The 20,306-nt window shown below is 41.9% G+C and overlaps 1 pseudogene; it reads left to right on the top strand.

Moving 5' to 3' along the window:
• The first annotated feature begins 6,635 nt into the window (after positions 1–6,635).
• Positions 6,636–6,753, top strand: LOC134897149 (5S ribosomal RNA; annotated as a pseudogene).
• Positions 6,754–20,306: the final 13,553 nt, after the last annotated feature.

Genomic DNA, 20,306 nt, shown 5'->3' on the forward strand with positions numbered 1-20,306 from the left:
GGGAAGACCAGTCAGTAGACTATTACAATAATCAATGCAGGAGATAATGAGAGCATGGATTAGAGTTTTAGCAGTGTCTTGCGTAAGATATGGTCGTATTTTGGATATGTTTCTTAGATGTATGTAACATGATCTTGAAACAGATTGAATGTGGGGAACAAAGGACAGCTCAGAGTCAAGAATGGCACCTAGGCAGCGAGCTTGTGGGGCAGGGATTATTGCCGAGTTCTCAACTCTGATAGAGATATCAGGTTGGTAACTACTATTGGCCTGTGGAAATATAATTAATTCTGTTTTGGAAATATTAAGTTTGAGGTGGCGAGATGTCATCCAAGATGAAATGGCAGAAATGCATTCAGTGACACGGCCCAATACAGAAGGTGACAACTCAAGGGAGGATAGGTAGATTTGAGTATCATCCGCATGCAGATGGTACTGAAATCCGAAAAGAGTTGATTCGTTTGCCAAGAGATGTGGTATAGATAGAGAAAAGCAGAGGACCTAGGAATGAGCCTTGCAGTACTCGAACTGAGAGCGGTAGCGAAGAGGAGGTGGAATCAGAGAAGCGAACACTGAAGAAGGGATTAAAGAGGTAAGATGAGAACCAATAAAGGGCTGTGTCCTGAATACCTAGGGATTGTAGTGTTTGTATGAGAAGAGAGTGGTCAACAGTGTCAAAAGCAGCAGAGATATCAAGGAGAATAAGTAGTGAGTAATGGCCTTTAGATTTAGCAGTGACCAAATCATTCACTACCTTAGTCAGTGCTGTCTCTGTGGAGTGTTGGACACAAAATCCTGACCGAAGTGGGTCCAGTAGGCTGTGTGAGTTAAGAAATTGTGTGAGGCAAGTGTAGGCAAGTCTCTCAAGTAGCTTGGAAGGGAATGGGAGCTGAGAGATGGGACGGTAGTTTGAGAGAGAGTTAGGGTCAGAGTTTTGTTTTTTCAGAATGGGAGTGATCAATGCATGCTTGTACAGAGAAGGAAAGTTACCAGTAGACAGAGAGAGATTACAGATTTTAGTTAAGGTTGGTATGTGCACAGCAGACAGAGCTTTACAAATGTGTGAGCATATAGAGTCAAGGGGAGAGGTAGTAGAGTAGGCAGATGAAAAGAGTGCAGATACTTCATCTTTATTTATAGGATCAAATGAAGAGAAGGTGTTAAAGGGTTCAGGCAGTGTATTTAGAATGTATTTAGAGTGCCATGGTTGACATCTAAGTCTACGTGGAGTGTGATGGGTAGCTGGAGCCAATTCATCAAGTGCTGTTTCTAGAGTTTGGTTAAGGTGTGACACAGCAGTCTCAGGAAAAGTGAGGTAGATAGTTGTTGAAAATTAATAGCGTTAATATTTCTGCGGGTTAGAGGTGGCTTGGTAGACTTCAGGGACATTGAGTTTTTTCAGAAATGGAAGACAGCATGCAGGTGATAAGGTTGTGATCTGAGAGAGGGAAAGGAGTGTTAGTGAGTTCAGAAACAGAGCATAGTCTGGTGAATACAAGATCAAGGCAGTGGTCCTCCTGGTGAGTAGGGGAGTCAGTTCATTGGGAGAGGCCAAGAAAGGAGGTTAGAGAGAGTAGTTTAGAGGCATGGAGAGATTGTGGACTGTCAATAGAGATATTGCAATTTTTGATTTATTATTAACGTTCCACATTTTGGGATTATGGCTCTTTTCCTTTATTTTGTAAATGTTTTCTCCTTAATAATTGTACATTATTAGGGCTGCGTAGGGTTATCGCAAGACCTCGCTGTGTTAGAAGAGCAGAGTGTCAGTGATCTTGCATTGCATCAGTTTTCCATTGCGCTGCAGCACTAGATGGGCCCAGAGCTCCTGTGAGGCACAAACAGTTACTGAAAAAGGGCCCAGTATGGAGTCTCATGTTGGCTTACAGCCAGGTAGATGTCTGGCTTGCCAGGCTGAGGCATCCTGTTGGCACAAAGGTCAGCATTTCTTCCTCCCACAGTCATATACTATTAAATGAGTTTTGACTAGAGTAGTAAGCTCCACAAGGGCAGTGGCTGAATAATAAAAAAAAATCACTGCACATTCCTGCTTAGTACTGAACTGAACCCACCCAAACTCAACTTACCTGATCCGGGGCAGCTGTGGGGGCTCAGGAGGGGCTGCAAAATCATCTAAAGGGCTGCTTTATTTAAAAATAAAATATGAATAAAATAAACAAGAAACACAGGTATGCTCACACGCATGTAACTGGGACACAGAGGTATGCTCACATGTGTGTAACTGGGAACTGTGAAAAACAAAAATAAGGCATCTGCCACAAAATATGGTAATAAAAATGCAATTAAAAATTTAAAAAAAGAAACCGACGAGATTTTCACAAAAAAAAGTCTCCAGACTCCGTGGAGGGAAAAATATCCAATCTTGACTGCTGTGCTGTGTAATTTTCCAGGGGTGCTGCCTATGCTGTATAAATCCAGGGGTGCTGCCATATAATTCCAGGGTGCTGCTGTACTTAATCCTAGGTTTAAATTAAGGCCTAGAGCAGATATGAAACAAGCTTTAACATCACAAACAGATTTGTGAAAACAGCCGCAAAGGTGGAAATGGAACAAAAATAAACAAGACACACAGGTATGCTCATACGCATGTAACTGGGACACACAGGTATGCTCACATGCGTGTAACTAAGAGCTGTGAAAAACAAAAATAAGGCATCTGCCAGAAAATATGTAAATAAAAATGCATCTAAAAAATGGAAAAAAAGAAACCCACGATATTTTCACAAAAAAAGTCTCCAGACTCCGTGGAGGGAAAAATATCCAATCTTGATCCTGTGGTATACACCAGTTTATTTGCATCCCAGCATTAAATCCGAGATTATCTTAATCCCTGAAAATGGAGAGGAGGGTATAGATTCTGAGGCTTTGGCCCCTAGATTTTCAGTTTTTTCTAGTAATATGGTAATTATATATTTGCTTGGTTAAAATTCTTTCTGTTCCACACCAATATAGGAGTGAAGGTGAAAACTGTGTGTTGTTCCTGCTTGCATGTGCCTCTCTAATTTTTTATCACATTCTTGACACTGTCCTTTTCCTCTTACCTCTTCTCATAATGTGAAAAGTCATCAAAAATGGAGGTGGTATGTTTGTAGCCAGCTATGATTCGGAAAACTTGGTGAGCTTTTTCCATGGGGACCACCTGTCACTGAAATGATGGGTTTATTAAACTGTGCATTTCCTGTTTAAACAACATAAGGGTGGGTTGTTGGGTTGTGGGTGGAAGGACCCAAGGACAATTCGATCTTGCACCTCTCTTTTTTCTTTGCATTATGTGCTTTTTGGGGCCTAGTTTTTAAAACTGCCATCCTGTCAGCCACTGCAGTGCCACTCCTAGATGGGCCACGTGTTTGTGCCGCCCACTTGTGTCGCTTAGCTTAATCATCCAGCTACTGTACCTTGGTGCAACCTTTTGTCCTAAAAACAATATTGTGAGTGTGAGGTGTTCAGAAAAGACTGGAAATGAGTGGAAATGAATGTTTTTGAGGTTAATAATACTGTAGGATCAAAAAAAAGAAACAAATTATGGGGGTCATTCCGAGTTGTTCGCTCGCAAGCTGCTTTTAGCAGCTTTGCACATGCTAAGCCACCGCCTACGGGGAGTGAATCTTAGCTTATCAAAATTGCGAACGAAAGATTAGCAGAATTGCGAATAGACACTTCTTAGCAGTTTCTGAGTAGCTCCACACTTACTCGGCATCTGCGATCAGTTCAGTCAGTTTCGTTCCTGGTTTGACGTCACAAACACACCCAGCGTTCGCCCAGACACTCCTCCGTTTCTCCAGCCACTCCCGCGTTTTTCCCAGAAACGGTAGCGTTTTTTCGCACACACCCATAAAACGGTCAGTTTCCGCCCAGAAACACCCACTTCCTGTCAATCACATTACGAACACCAGAACGAAGAAAAAACCTCGTAATGCCGTGAGTAAAAAACCTAACTGCATAGCAAATTTAATTGGCGCAGTCGCACTGCGGACATTGCGCATGCGCATTAGCGACTAATCGCTCCGTTGCGAGAAAAAATTAACGAGCGAACAACTCGGAATGACCCCCTATGTGATTGTAGCTGTTTTTATGTTTTTAAAAAAAATCCAGATCCAAAACCCGAAAGTGTGGTTTTGGCAAAACCAATCCAGTTCCAAAACATGAACAGAGATCCAGATCCAAAACCAATAACACAAAACCTGAAAAGTGTCCAGCGCACATCTCTAGTTTAATATTATTATGGCTTATGGCAGCAGATGCCATGTTCTTAAAGAAGTAAAAGAAACAATCCAGTGAAATGTATCACCCAGAAGGGCTTAATTTATCTACAGGTTTTGGAAATCACATTGCAACTGCCTACAAATGAGTCTTTGAAGATCTTAAGCTAGGTACTAGTAAAGATTGAATCTGCTGTCAACATTAGACTGGAGTTGTTATGACAAACCTAGTACACTGCCCCACCAGGTACTGGCTCGGCCCTATACTGTATGTATCAGACAGGATTGGGCATTAACAGTATGGTATGATAGTAAAGATAAATAGAATTATGCACTGAAAAACACAAATGCAGCCAGGTCATGGGTGTAAACCTGTTTCACCCTTTACAAATATACACAAGACCAAAAACAATAATGGACCAGGATGAATGAAATCAGGGTGTAAACAGGGTTTGGTTATACTCTGTTATGAAAAATGTTCAGATGGTTTTGGTGGGATAGAAATGTACACTCTGAAAGTCACATTAAAATGATGATAAAGTTATCTTTCTTATCTCTTAATTGGTTCTCTATGTGTTAGCCCAGCAGTATTCACACTGTCCTCATGAGTCTTAGTGCTACTTCAGATTTTCCCTTTTTGTCTTAGACTGCTCCCATCCATATGACATACAGATGGAGCCATGCTTGTCGTGGCTCCATCTGTGACTAGGCGCGCCCGACCGTGCACGCCTGACACAGAGAGCGTCTCCGGACGGCAGGCACATGCCCATGACGGAGACATGCCCCATTCACTTGAATGGAGAGCGTCTCCGTCTATGCGGGCATGTGCGCCAAGACAGAGACGCTCAGAATGGGAGCTTCTCTGTGCACTCCCGGCCAGAGTAGGCGGTCGGATCGCCTAGTCACGCCGGGAGTGCACGCCTGCGATAGAGCAGCCTCAGATGAGCGTAGCTCCATCTGTATGTAAGCAAACAAGATGATGATAATAGTGTGATACCATTTAATTCAATAAAATGTGATTGTTACACATATTTGTCTAGCAGCATACCATAATTGGCGGTCTCTAATGCACACCAAATCACATTTAACAAGAAACAGCTTTCTTGGGTACCTCTCTGGACCAGAAATCCACCTCAAGAGTCCTAACTTGTTGGTAGCTGCCTCTGATGTGTGACCTCACCAATGCATTTTGGCTAGAGAAGCCTTTGTCAAGGTGTCAGAGGGCGAAACACGTCTTCCAGGTGGCGGTGGCAGTAGCAGCGGCAGGATCACCTCAGCGTACCCAGGGGCAGCAGCGGCAGCAGCGGCAACAGCATCCGACCTCTTGTTCATGGAGGTCTAGATGGCCATCCTGTTCACTAAGGCAGCACGTTACACATCTGGCTCTCCAATTCTGGACATACAGGGCACCAGCAGATCTTGCCCACACTTCCAAACTGAGGATAACAGGGATTCTATCCAGGCCCTGACATACCAGTCCCAGGAGTAGTAACTAGATGCTGACACAGTCCCCTGTTTTTTCTATGTACAGCCTATTCCCATTGGTGAAGAATGTAAATATATGTTGACCCCTTTTTACTATTCCCAAGATGTGTAGCATAGACTGATTTGCACACATTTTATACAAAAATAGTAAATCATAGCTATCACTTACTATATGAGCCACATGTGCCTTTTGTGACTTACAACTAAAAAAATTAGGTCAATAGGAAACTGAGACTCTGTGTAAAAAAGACGCGATAGCATGAACCTATTTTGATTACAAGTACAGGGTGCAGATACCAGTGAATTATCTAGCCACAATTGCACTATTCTTTCTCTCTTTTAGAGCATTTAAATATGATTTTCTTTTATTCTTTTTTACCATCAGAAAAATCCACTATTAAAAAACTGATATTCTGCATGTCTTGATACTATATACCTATAGGGACATTTTTCTGTAATATTATAAGTATATCTAGTATCACATGTGACCAGTCAGTGAGGAGTGAGATTTGTGAATCTCCCCCTGGCTTGTAACCAAACAAACTGTAATTTTCAACTAGATATCCATCATTAATATATTGTTACAACTTTTGTAATGATGTCTCCCTGATACAAATGTATCTAGCAATCTATTTTTCTAACGACTGAGTGGCAACAGTGTTCTTTGCAGGCTACTTTTTATGCTGCATTTTCAGTGATAGATCTCTAACAGGGACATTAGAGAAATCTTTGTATACTCACTTTTTATTCATTTTCTGGACTCTTATTGGTGATTCAATGGATTTATTTTCTCATGCCATTTTTCCAACTGGTAGGATGTTATTCATTGTCTAACACCAAAAGCAGATCCACCTTGATCTCTTACATCTTAATCTTTTTTCTTGAACTCTCATCAATGATTCACGAGATGTGCGTATATAAAGATCAGTGACCTACTATCATACCATACTGTTCATGCCCAATCCCATTTGATCTTGGAAGCCATACAGTATAGGGCCAAGCCAGTACCTGGTGGGGGACCTGCAGGGAATACCCGGTGTAGTAGGTTTGTCATAACAACTCCAGTCTAATGTTGACAGCAGAATCAATCTTTACTTTACTTTTGTCTCATCCTCTCTGGGCACTACCCAGAAAGTGATACAACTCACTTCAAACTCGAAACGATTTATATACCTTAAGAAAAAAAATCTACCAGGTCTACCATCCACCTATTTGCATGATAGCAGGTTGCACAGAATTTGGTTCAATTTAGGACCTATACATTGATAATCCTTCTGTGCATTACCTATGAATAGGGCACCTACAGTATATGTGAATTATTTTCTATTATCTTCACTGCCCACCGCCTTAATTGATTTTATTTGTTCTTGTTTGTCTTAGGAGATGTCATTTTATTGTATAATAGTAAAGGTTATGTTTTAATTCCTTTCGTTATATACATTTCATATCTTTCTAAGATTGCTCCTAAAAATAAGTTTTCTCTCTTTTCTCTTGTAACGCATATATGGTAAGCAATTACTGACTTCATGGTGCACCACCAACAGTATAGATTAAGGCTCTGATGCCTTATTGCCAGATGAATGTTGGTTTGTTTAAATTATTTCTAGACTACAGACCTAGTGTGTAATCAAACTTGTCTGCTTCCTATTAGTGTCATAGCATGAAGAGAGCTGCCAAGAGTTTACAGTACCTTGGATGTTTCAGTTGCGATTGCACATCATCCCTGAATGTCCTAAGGACGCGACCAGCACTCTACTCTTCCTGCCTCCTCATTGCAACATGATTACATCACATCATCAGGGATAGAGTCATGAAAGGGCAGACTATCACCCTGCTAGGGCCCTGCATAGAACTACTATATATCTGACTGGTCAGTGGGGTTTCTTGTTGTTTGCAGTGAAAGTGCAAAGAAGTTTCACCAAACACATTAGGGGCTTTCTATTCTCTGCATTAGGAGTCCTAATTAGTTTGTCCACACAGCAGAGTATATTTCAATTTAATATTAATCTCTCTGCACCAGTATTAGACAAAGTGGAAAATAATTCATATTAAAGTTACCTTCAAACTAAATATGATTCTTTATTTGTAATCAGGATTGAAGATATACTGTATATGTAGTAAAATATGTGGGATGCTAACACTGGCCAGAATTTAAACATAATAACTTCTCATTCTAAGTTATTAGCTAAGAAAGCATTTTTCAATGGATGTGCCGTGGCACACTAGTGTACTGTGAGTGGATCTCAAATATTTCACCAGAGATGGCCATTAAGCTGCTGCTGTCAGCACTGGGCTCTTCATGGTGACCCAGACGTGGCCCATTCCATGACCTATTGAGACATGGTGTGACATCCTCGGTCATGCACGTCACATCACCTTCCCATCTGCTGGCCCACCCAATGCTGCTCACTGCTCTTTGAGAAAGAAACAGGCTATTTCTTGGGGATCCAGACTGAAAGTCGACAGTAACTAGGTCGACAATGTCTAGATCGACCACTATTGGTCGACAGTAACTAGGTCGACAGGGTGTCTAGGTCGACAGGGTCTTTAGGTCGACATGTTCTAGGTCGACAGGTCAAAGGGTCGACATGAGTTTTTTAAAAAAAAATCTTTTTTTGAACCTTTTAATACTTAACGATCCACGTGGACTACGATTGGAACGGTAATCTGTGCCGAGCAAAGCGGTAGCAGAGCAAAGGCACCATGCCCGAAGCATGGCGAGCGAAGCTAGCCATGCGAGGGGACGCGGTGCACTAATTGGGGTTCCCGGTCACTCTACGAAGAAAACGACACCAAAATAACATTAAAAACTCATGTCGACCTTTTGACCTGTCGACCTAGAACATGTCGACCTAAAGACCCTGTCGACCTAGACACCCTGTCGATCTAGTTACTGTCGACCAATAGTGGTCGACCTAGACATTGTTGACCTAGTTACTATCGACTTTCAATACCACACCCATTTCTTGACACTCCTGCTGCATAAACTCCTGCTGCTGAGGTAGGGACAGGGAAAACTAGTTTGCATTGCTGTTGGCTCCTATAGGAATCAGTGGTATGATGTGTGCATGCACAGGATGGCCACATTTAAGTGAATGCATAGTGGGAGCATAGACAACATAAAAGGATACATCTGTACATATTTTTGTGAAATCACACACAGCCGCTGTGATCCAGAAGAAGGCTGCATTGGCAGGGGACAACACTAATCATGCGAGGTGCATTGCTGTATAGTGATGCTCTTGCATGTTAGCGGGGGGGGTGTGGGGGACAGGACCCAGCATGCGGGGCGGACTTGTCCCGTGCTGGGCATCCCTCCACATGTTAAAGAAAAGGGTTTCACAACTACAACCCATGCTGAATTAGGCCAAAAGACTGCTAACCACTTTAGTGAGAAAAAAACTTAAGTTAAAAAGAGGTGCAATGAAAGCTACACTCCTCTGTGATCATCTTCATCTTATATAGTGCAACATTGTCACTGGATTTCCCCCAATTTTTCCCTACTTCAATCTGTATTAAGTGCCACTGATGTTCCTCTCTTGTTGCTTCACAGCCTCTGCAAATCTTACACTGCCAACCTATATACTGCAGAATCCAAATTACATTATTTACCCTCATCTATAAAGCTATCACCACATCAACCCTTCATACATGTCAAACCTCATCTTTAAATATCAACCCTCATTTCCTTATAGATCTGTCTCTGACCTGTACATTTCCTTCTTTTTGATAACCACTTCTAGCTCTTGCCAACTAGAAGTCTCTGATGCTGCTACCTACCTATTAAATTCTCTACCAAGCCTGATTAGACTCCCCGCAAACCTTTAAATGTTTTAATTCACTCTAACAATTGGATACTTATCAATAGATCTACAGTAAGAAAGTCTACAATCATTGGGTCAACTCCATATGGTCGACAGTGAAAAGGTCGACATGGCAAAAAGTTAACATGGTCTTATTTTTGCCATCTGAGCATGTGGACCCGCAATTAGTGCACTGCATCCCCTTGCATGGCTCGCTTTGCTTTCCATGCTTACAGCAAGGTTACTATTCTCAATCGTAGTGCATGGAGATGATAAAGTATGAAAAAAGTGAAAAAAATTGTAATAAGTTGATTAAAATGCAAAAAAACAAAACAAAAGCTGTGTCAATCATTATCATGACAACCATTTGTACCTGTCAACCTTACATAGGTTGATCTAATGACCATGTTGACTGTTGACTTAATGCATGTTTACCATTTGGTGTTGACCTATTGACTGTCTAACTCAGGGGTGGTGAACCTGTGGCCCTCCAGCATGGCCAAATATCAAAACTGTAGCAGGGCATGCTGGTATGTGTAGTTCAGCAATAGCTGGAGGGCCAAAGGTTCTCCAACCCTGATCTAACTAGATATTGTAGAACTATTGACAGCATACACTGACAATTCGCCTCCTAACTAAAGTCTACATTATTCCTGTACATTGATACAATATTGCTTCTTCCTCAAACTTTTATGATAGTGCTGTGAAGATTACGTTGTAACCAGGATTCAAACCATGAAACATGGGGGTCATTCCGAGTTGTTCGCTCGTTGCCGATTTTCGCTATACTGCAATTAGTCATTTACTGCGCATGCGCAAGGTTCGCAGAGCGCATGCGCTTAGTTATTTTACACAAAAGTTAGGTATTTTACTCACGGCATAACAAAGCTTTTTCATCGTTCTGCTGATCGGTGAGTGATTGATAGGAAGTGGGTGTTTCTGGGCGGAAACTGACCGTTTTCTGGGAGTGTGCGGAAAAATGCAGGCGTTTCAGGGAAAAACGCGGGAGTGTCTGGAGAAACGGGGGAGTGTCTGGCCGAACGCTGGGTATGTTTGTGACGTCAAACCAGGAACGAAACTGACTGAACTGATCGCAATGTAGGAGTAAGTCTCGAACTACTCAGAAACTGCTAAGAATTTTCTATTCGCAATTCTGCTAATCTTTCGTTCACAATTCTGCTATGCTAAGATACACTCCCAGAGGGCGGCGGCTTCGCGTGTGCAATGCTGCTAAAAGCAGCTAGCGAGCGAACAACTCGGAATGAGGGCCTATGTCCACCATTAACAATGTTTTGGATATTTCCAAAATAAATGTGTACATATATATATAAAAAAGCTTTTTTGTAAATATAAAAATACATTAAGGGTATCAGACAATACAATTGATATTATAGCATCTACCCTTGGTTCAGGAGACCCTTTTAAAATGGAACTTTAAGATGAGAAATGTCTGTATGCAGTGGCTGCATTAAGGGGGTTTACACAAGGGCACTGGCCGCAGTGCACATGCAAGACCCTTCTCCTAAGATCCTTCTCCTAATGATGTGGCAACAAGGTGATTGACAGCGGTGGTCATCAGGAGGGGAGTTAATGCAACATTTCAGTAAAATGGGAGAGTGTTGAGAGTGTTTTTGGGGCAGCTGTGTGATGTCTTACGCATCTGCTATGTTAAAAAAAATGGCGTTGGACCACCTGTCTGCCACAGCCAGACTGCGCTGACAGGGTTCCACCTTAAATTTAATTGCTGACGCATCATGGGGTGGTGCCACACACATGCTGGGAGCCTTGCCCTGTGCTGGGTAGGCCCCAGCATGTGAGCAGATGGACGCAGATCTTGCTGCGGAAAGCAAGATCAGCGTTCATCTCTGAATAACCCCCAATGTTGAAAATCAAGGTGTTTTCAGTCATATAAATCAAAAGCAAGATTTTTCTTACTTGAATTGCATTAAAAAAATTGTAAGTATATGATCTACATGCAACTTTATACATTTATAAGGCAACCTACAGTATCAATATAACTGAAAGTGATTTTATTCCTGTTTATGTGTTTACTTATTTTTTCTGTCATTTGTTACTCAAGCCTTTGACTATCAAGTTCATTGCAGTAATACTTCAATCTCAAAGAGAAGAGTTTATAATATACTTTTTGCAATTGGCGAATCTATCCAGTTAAATAAAAATAAAAAAATAAAATGTATTCTCGTCTATGCAATGTTTTTGGTTACGGTACATTTATTGCACCCACAGCCTTTATTTTGAAATTGGCACTTCAAGTTCAACTTTTTAAAATTCATGGCCTCAAATAAGGCATAATTTGCAGTGCACGTTGTAAAACTATTGAAATTGATGTTAGAGGCTCACTATCTCTGCATAATGTACATTTTAAGAGTCTCCTTCAATAAAATATGCAAAACATCTTGCAAGACCTTCACCAAACATGAAGGCGAGTCTGATATAGTACAGTGTCAAGATGTAAGATTACACTGCCATTAGCAAAGCAAATCAATTCCTTTCTTTGACTGTTAGAATAAATCAACTGTTTTCTTTTCTGGGTGTTTTGGCAATGTAATGTACTATCATGTAATTTTCTAAACGCCATGTAATAAATGCTTATAGAAGAGCACACACTGTACTGTAATTTTTTTGGTACCCTTACAAGTGTGGGAGTTTGTAAGTGATGTTATTGTGTTAACCGCTATTTAATTTACTATCTATAGAACAATGTAAAGCTATACACTGTGTGTGTGTGTGTGTGTGTGTGTGTGTGTGTGTGTGTGTGTGTGTGTGTGAGAGAGAGAGAGAGAGAGAGAGAGAGAGAGAAAGAGAGAGAGATCCTTTTGAAGGACATAAAGGAATTACATTTGCATACTATACATATGACAGTAATTCTCTATAGTGGCAGCATCTGTTCATCCTGGCTTTGCCAATCAGCATAGAATTATTAGATGTTATACAGTATATGATAGAAGGGTGGCATTCAGGAAATGATAGAAATATAATGATATTTTATCAACAAAAGAAAATTAACAATACCGGCATTTCAGCACACTTTTCTCAGGGTGCTTAAAAATGAGTCTATTAAGTCCCTGAATATCAGGCTTTTCTCATTATGTATTTTTGTTGGGCTTCTCATGAATGACCATCTCTTTATCTACAGTATCTCTCTCTCTCACTCTCTCTCTCTCTTTGGGGGATATTCAATTCTTTGATAGGTCAGTTGGGTGTCTGTTTTTTCCTATCTACTAGACAGGAAAAAACAGACACCCAACCGACTTTTCAAACAATTGAATTTCCCTATATATATATATATATATATATATATATATATACATGATCAACTAAAATACCAGGGTTGGAAAAGTGTTAAGCCCCCTGATATAATACTTTGTAGAGTCACAGCAATTACAGTACAGCCATTAATCTGCATTGATATGTATCTACAAGTTTTGACCACCTAGCTATTGGCCCAGTTTTCCTTGCAGCATTGTTCATGTTCAGTCAAATTTAGTGGTGTGCTGCAATGGACTCCTCTCTCCAAGTCTATTAACATATTTCCTTTTGGATTTAGCACAGTTCATTGACTTTACTACTCAACATTCAACATTCATCATCCTATTCTTAAGAATCAGCATTGTTTCTTGGGATGGTTACCATGGCTGCTGAAGGTGCTTTTGGTAGTACCAATTAGTGGTATATTCTTGGGTTGAACTAGAATATGGGTGATAAAGTAGATTTCCAGATGTTGAAAAAACCTTTAAAATGTTTGCTAAGGGAGCGTATGGATAATAGATATGGAGTAAGCAGAGAGAGGATAAACCCAAACAAACTCCAGTATAACGTACTATTCAGATATTTAATATTATACTGTACATAAAAAGATTCTTGACATTCAATATTTCTCCAATGAAACATAGTATAATCTGTTTTGCATTTGACAAGTAGATAAGCACAGATGACAATTATAATAAATACCAGCACATTTGTATTTGTAAATGCAGTTGCAATTATGTGACTAGCTTAAATAGCATTTATAGATTTTTCAATAGATTTGCAAACATAGTAGATACATTTACTGATAAATGGGCAGCACAATTTAGTAAATTATAATTTATATCCCAACACATTTGTTTAGTGCAAAGGTTCTCAAATGCAGTCCTCAAGACATCCCAATGGTCCAGGTTTTAAGTATATCAATAGTTCAGGACAGGTGGCTAAATCAAATTGACTAAGATACTAATTAAGCAAAAACTTAAACCTGGACAATTGGGGTGCCTTGAGGACCGTGTTTGAGAACCTCTGGTATAGAGTATATATTATAAAGTCAGTTGCGTATACAGCAATGATTTTTCAAAAGTATCATAGAATATATATCCTTTGTATCTGTTACAGGTTGATTCTACAACTGTATATCAAAAATGGTTGGGACCAGAAGCATTTTGGATATTGGATTTTTCCATATTTCGGAATATTTACAGTGCATACCATAATGAGATATCTTGGGGATGGGACCAAAGTTTAAACAAAGAATGCATAAACAGTTTGTTACATATACACCTTATACACATAACCTGAAGGTAATTTTACAGTATTTTGTAATACTTTTGTGCATGAAACAAAGTTTGTATACATACGCAAAATTAATTTATGTTTCATATACTGTAGACGTTTTACACATTGCCTGGATATTTGTATACAATGTTTTTAATATTTTTTTGCTTTAAACTAATTTTGTGTACATTCAACCACCAGAAAGCAAAAGTTTCACTATCTCAGTCATGGTAAAAAAAAGTTTGTATTTTTAAATATTCCGTAATTTGGAATTTTGGATATTGAAGACTTAAGCTGTACCTATAATTACTGTAGCAAGCTACATAAGACATAAGTATAATAGGGATTTTGTTTGCCAGCATGGGGAAAAGATTGACAATATTAACTACACTCTGTTACTAGAGTGTAGACAGGTGGAGTTCCATATGCAAAGATGTCTTTTGCTTGGTGGAGTGGATCGTAGGTTGTACTGGAGACAATGTCCCAAATTAAATGCTCAGTCAACACACAAGCCTTGATGGTATATGCTGTACGTCTGATGGAGCCATGGATTAACCACAGGGAAACACATTAGAATGCACAGATACTCTCAGAGGACACCCTATATACACCATCAATGCTGGTGTGTTATTTCAGCACTTAATACTCAAAATATCTCTAATGCGGCTCTACTTTTCAACAACTTTCTAAATACCATAGATACGATATTTGGACATATTTTTGTTGTGGCACACTGTATGCCACTTTAGCCTAGAACCCCTAACCTTCCATTGTCTAAAGTAAGGGCTTTAGTATACTTCCATTTTTAAAAGAAGAAGGGGGATGTCCCTAACTTGACCTCAGCTAATACTCATCTGGTTAAAAGGTTTTTGCTGGGCATGAGTATATCATGGACGGTAATGTTTCTTCCATTCCCTCATGATAAAATGATCCACTAAGTCTTAATGGACCTCTGCAAACTTGATCTTTGCTACTAGAATTTTTCTGTATGGTTTTATGTACATGGGACATGCTACTTTTCCTTTGTACTGTTGTGTACTGATATGTGTTGGTAACTGCTTGAGTGTATCTTTCCATTTTCTTCCTTCCTTTTATTGTTTCCGGTAACTTATGTAGCAATAGGGCAGTGTGCTAAAAAGGGATAAGGGGGGTTTATTTGTAAAGCCAAGGAATACCATACATTTTGAGGATAGGAAATGTGTGTCTAACCTGCTTGATTAATTTCAGTGCAGTTCTTCTCTTCAGCCTGAAACAGCTAAAAGCATGTGATTAATAAACCAGAACAGTGGGGGGCATGGCCTGACCGGGATGAAAGACAGCAGCATTTCTGCAGAGCTCCCACTCTGTTTCTTATAAAGGTGCCCCTTTTGCTAACTACAGCCCTGTGTTTGCGCCCCTCGCCTTGACCCCTTTATCTCCTGCCACCAGCGAACACCTCTGAGACGAGCTGCGGAGCCGGGAGACGCTATTATAGGTCTCTGCGGGTTGCGGCCTTCGTCTCCTGCTAAGCCGGGGACTAGATTTCCGCTTCTGCCCGGCGGCTGAGCTCCACGCCGGAGATTGCGGGGAAACGGAACCGCGGACGCCGCTGCCACACCATCCTGTGGCCTCACAGTGCCTGTCTCCCCTCCGGGGACCCAGCGGACTTCACTGACACACAGGGCAGTTAGCCCTGCATCACAGCAAGGGAGGTGAGAGTCACTCTGAGCTGCAGTTCACCCACACTGGCCTCTGCAGCAATGGCAGCCATTTTATCTCTGGCATTCAAGTTCTCCCCAGCACTTAAGCATCATACCTGCCTAACTCTATCCCATATCCCCTATCACCCTTACTCCCTGTGCTGTTTTCTTTGGCATTGTTGTTAGATACTAAAGTCTTCACCCCAGCATTAAAAGGGCATATTCCATTGGCTGGACTTATACCCCAGTTTAATATATTACCATATACTTTAACATTGTATCTGCTGCACCCCTGTGTGCCCGGTCTGTCGCTACCTGTGGATTCTATCATCATCCACTCCTACCCTATATTTCCTGTGATCTCTATATCTACAAAGCTGAATACCTCAAATTCAGTCCCTGTGACTCTCAGTACATTGTGGAGGAACCTGTGGTGCTGCTGGTCAGACTACAGTCCTTAGTTACAATACTGTTTGGGATATCTACTTACTCTTCCAGGGATGCATTCAAAGGAAAATTTACCCACAAGATTTGATATGTAACTGTGCTTATACAATGCGCTGATAGCCTTCCTCGCAGGCCTCATCTTGGTCAATTCGGCGGTGTCACTATAATTCCAACACTAGCCTCTTTTGTCTTTGTTATTGCTTATATGGAAAAATACCTCACATCCTCTGCATCCACGCAGCCTCTTCAATAACGCCAAGAGAAACGTAGAGCAGACGCAAATATAACTTCTGACGCAGACTCCATGGCTTTGTCTCCGGCTGCCAAAAAGTCAGTTGCTCCTCCAGACACCTATGTTACTTACAATGATGTGGTGGAGGCGATCAAGGCGACCATGGGGCCATTATTATCACAAGCAGTATCTGATATCATCTCGCAATTAAACCGACTCACTCATCGTGTTGAAGAAACGGAACACAGAGTAGGCACCTTGATTCAAGACATTTCTCATCTTACTCATGTGGTTCCCAAACTGGAGAAGGATAACTATCATCCCTGGAATAAGGTGGACGAACTGTAGAATCTGTCAAGAAGAAATAACATCCGTCTCGTGGGACTCCCAGAATCAGTTAAGGGCCCAGCTTTAGCCCACTTTGTGCGTTCTACTCTACCGACCCTTTTGGAGGTTGAATCTGAATGCTGTGACCTCGTCATAGAAAGAGTTCACAGAGTGGGACACCAGTCTCCTTCTGCTACTAACCGCCCTCGGGTTGTCCTTTTTCATTGTCTCAACTATTTACATAAACAGACACTGTGGTCAGCCTCCCGCAACAAGAAACCTATTTTATGGGAATCAGCTAGACTATACCTATTCCAAGATTTTTCAGTTGAATTATCCCGAGCACGAAAGGCCTTCTCTCCCATATGCTCCCGTTTAGTAGCAGAACAACGGAAATTCGCTCTGATCTACCCAGCCAGACTTTGACTTTTCGATGGATCATCTTACAAAGATTTCAATACCCCTGCTGATGCAGAAGCTTTCTTGGCTGAAGCTGGTTGTTCTACCTCCCAAGCTGACATTACAGACCCTCCTCCTACTACTCACTAATCTACACAGTGTTCAGGACAGACTATACCACTGCTCCTCCTCATGGCTCTTACTCGCCGAACATGATTAGAATTATATTGACATCTTAACACATTTTCGGCTGTTTAGGTTTAACTGTTATCGGTATTATTCCCTAACTATGATTATTATTATTATTACATTTTATTTATAAGGCGCCACATGTGTTTCGCAGCGCCGTACAAAGGACAGTACAGGGGACAAAACATTGCATTACAGTAAATAAATAACAGACATAGAGTACAGGTAACAGAGCACCACACATTCTCAAGACATAGTACAGCTAAGATGTAAGTATTGAGGGAGTGATCATCGTACTACTAGAGGCTGGTGGTCATAGATGGAGATGAGCCTTTACTAGCAGGATAAAAATGGTCGTTGAGTAGGGGAGAGCTGTGAGTGAAATGTGTTGAGACGAGGGCTTAGATAACAAGAGGAAAGAGGGCCCTGCTCTGAAGAGCTAACAATCTATTGGGGAGGGGCGACAGACAGATGACAAGAGGTGCAGGCAAGCGGGAGGTAGCCTGATGGCAGTATGCAAGCAAAGCTGAGATGTTCACGGCATGAGGCAGGGGGTGGAGGCACGGCTTCAGCTCTGGGTTATGCATTAGAAGGGTACGCTTTGATGAATAGGTGGGTTTTTAGAGCCCGTTTGAAGCTTTGCAAGGTTGGAGAGAGTCTAATGGAGCGGGGGAGTGCGTTCCACTGAAGGGGTACAGCACGTGCAAAATCCTGAACTCGTGCATGGGAAGCAGTGACCAGGGTGGTGGAGAGGCGACGGTCATTAGTCGACCGTAGGGGGCGGGAGGGAGTATGAAGGGAAAGGAGGTTGGAGATGTAGGGAGCAGTGGAATTAGATATGGCCTTGTATGTGAGGGTGAGGAGTTTGAAGAGGATTCTGTAGGGGAATGGGAGCCAGTGTAGATTTTGTTGAAGGGGAGTGGCAGATGTGGTGCGGCGGGAGAGGAAGATAAGCCTAGCTGCGGAGTTCAGGACAGATTGGAGGGGAGCAAGATGGGAGCAAGCGAGGCCAGTGAGGAGGACATTGCAGTAATCAAGTCGTGAGATGACCAGTGAGTGGATGATGAGTTTAGTTGCACTCTGGGAGAGATATGGCCTGATACGAGCAATGTTGCGTAGCTGGAAACGACAGGATTGTGCCAGAGCTTGGATGTGGGGTGCAAAGGAGAGGGAGGAGTCAAGAGTGACGCCCAGGCAGCGGAGTTGGGGAACGGGGGAGATGGTGGTGTTGTCAACAATGATGGAGATATTGGTCGGGGGTGTTGCTCTGGATGGGGGGAAGATGATGAGTTCCGTTTTGTCCATGTTGAGCTTTAGAGAGCGTTCAGACATCCAGGAGGAGATTGCAGAGAGGCAGCTGGAAACCTGAGAGAGGACAGAGGGGGACAGATCAGGAGATGAGAGGTAGAGTTGTGTGTCATCAGCATAGAGGTGGTATTGAAGGCCAAATGAGTTAATGAGCGCACCCAGGGAAGAGGTATACAGGGAGAACAGAAGGGGTCCAAGGATATAACCCTGAGGGACACCAACAGGAAGGATGGAAGGGTGTGAGGTGGTGCTTGAGGCAGACACAGGGAAGGAGCGGTTAGTGAGGTAAGAAGAAAACCAGTCAAAGACAGTGCTAGAGAGGCCAGCGTTTTGGAGTGTGCCGAGGAGGAGAGGATGATCTACGGTGTCAAAGGCAGCAGAGAGGTCCAGAAGGATGAGCAGAGAGAAGTGGCCCCTGGATTTGTCCGAAAGCAGGTCATTGGTGACTTTCACCAGGGCAGTCTCAGTTGAGTGGAGTGGGCGAAAGACAGATTGTAGTGGATCGAGGATGGAGTTGTCAGAGAGGTAGCTTGTGAGACGGCTGTAGACTAGTCGTTCAAGTAATTTGGAGGCGAAAGGGAGAAGAGAGATGGGGCGGTAGTTAGTGGGTGATGAGGGGTCGAGGTTGGGTTTTTTGAGAATAGGTGAGACCAGAGCATGTTTGAATGGTGAGGGGAAGATGCCGGTGGAGAGGTACAGGTTAAAGAGGTGAGCAAGGTGGGAGCAGGCAGTGGGGGAGAGGGAGCGGAGAAGACGGGAGGGGAGGGGGTCCAGGGGGCAGATGGTGAGGGGGGAGGATAAGATGAGGGAGTGGACTTCCTTTTCTGAAGTCGGATGGAAGGAGGACAGGGTGGGATAGATGGAGGGGAGGGATAGAGGGGGCAGGGGGGTAGCAGAGGGGTGACGGCGGGAGATGTCGTGTCGGATATCCTCAATTTTGATTGGGGCCTGCTTAATTTTTCTTTACTATACTATACTTATCAAGGCTTATCAAGCTCATTGTATTTTTTTTATATACTCATATACTGCTTATCATTCTTCTAAGGATGTTGAAATTACTTGTTCTGTTTTGCATTTGTTATACGTTATTTTTCCCCTGTCTGTCTGTTTGTCTTTTTCCTCCTGTTCCTTCCCCCTCCCCCCCTCCCTTTCTCTTTTTAATTGACAGGTTGAGTCGGGATGTTCCTTTCTGGTCCTTGTTTAGCCCCCCCATCACGTAAATGTCAGTACGAATAGGTACGTGGAATGTGGGAGGAATCAATTCCCCAGCTAAAAGATGTAAGATACTTACTTATATCTCTAAGTTGAAATTAGACATTGTTTGCCTTCAGGAAACACATTTAACTCACTCGGAATCACTGAAGCTGCAGATATTGGGATGGAAATTATTAGCAGCTGCTCCATTTAATTCCAAATTACGTGGAGTAGTCATTTTAGTAAAAAAATCCTTACCCATCTCTATCTCTGCTTCAGTGTTGACCCTGAAGGTCGTTATTTGATTGCAGAAATTTTACTTAATAATTCCCCGTATGTCTTATGTACGATTTATGCTCCGAATATTTATAGGAAATCCTTTTTTACCAACTTACTTGCCAAATTGTTACCATATAGCTCTAGCCCTCTCATTTTATTTGGGGATTTTAATCTTATCTCCTCTCCTATACTGGAC

Source organism: Pseudophryne corroboree, chromosome 3 (assembly GCF_028390025.1).
Source record: "Pseudophryne corroboree isolate aPseCor3 chromosome 3, aPseCor3.hap2, whole genome shotgun sequence".
Taxonomy (NCBI): domain Eukaryota; kingdom Metazoa; phylum Chordata; class Amphibia; order Anura; family Myobatrachidae; genus Pseudophryne; species Pseudophryne corroboree.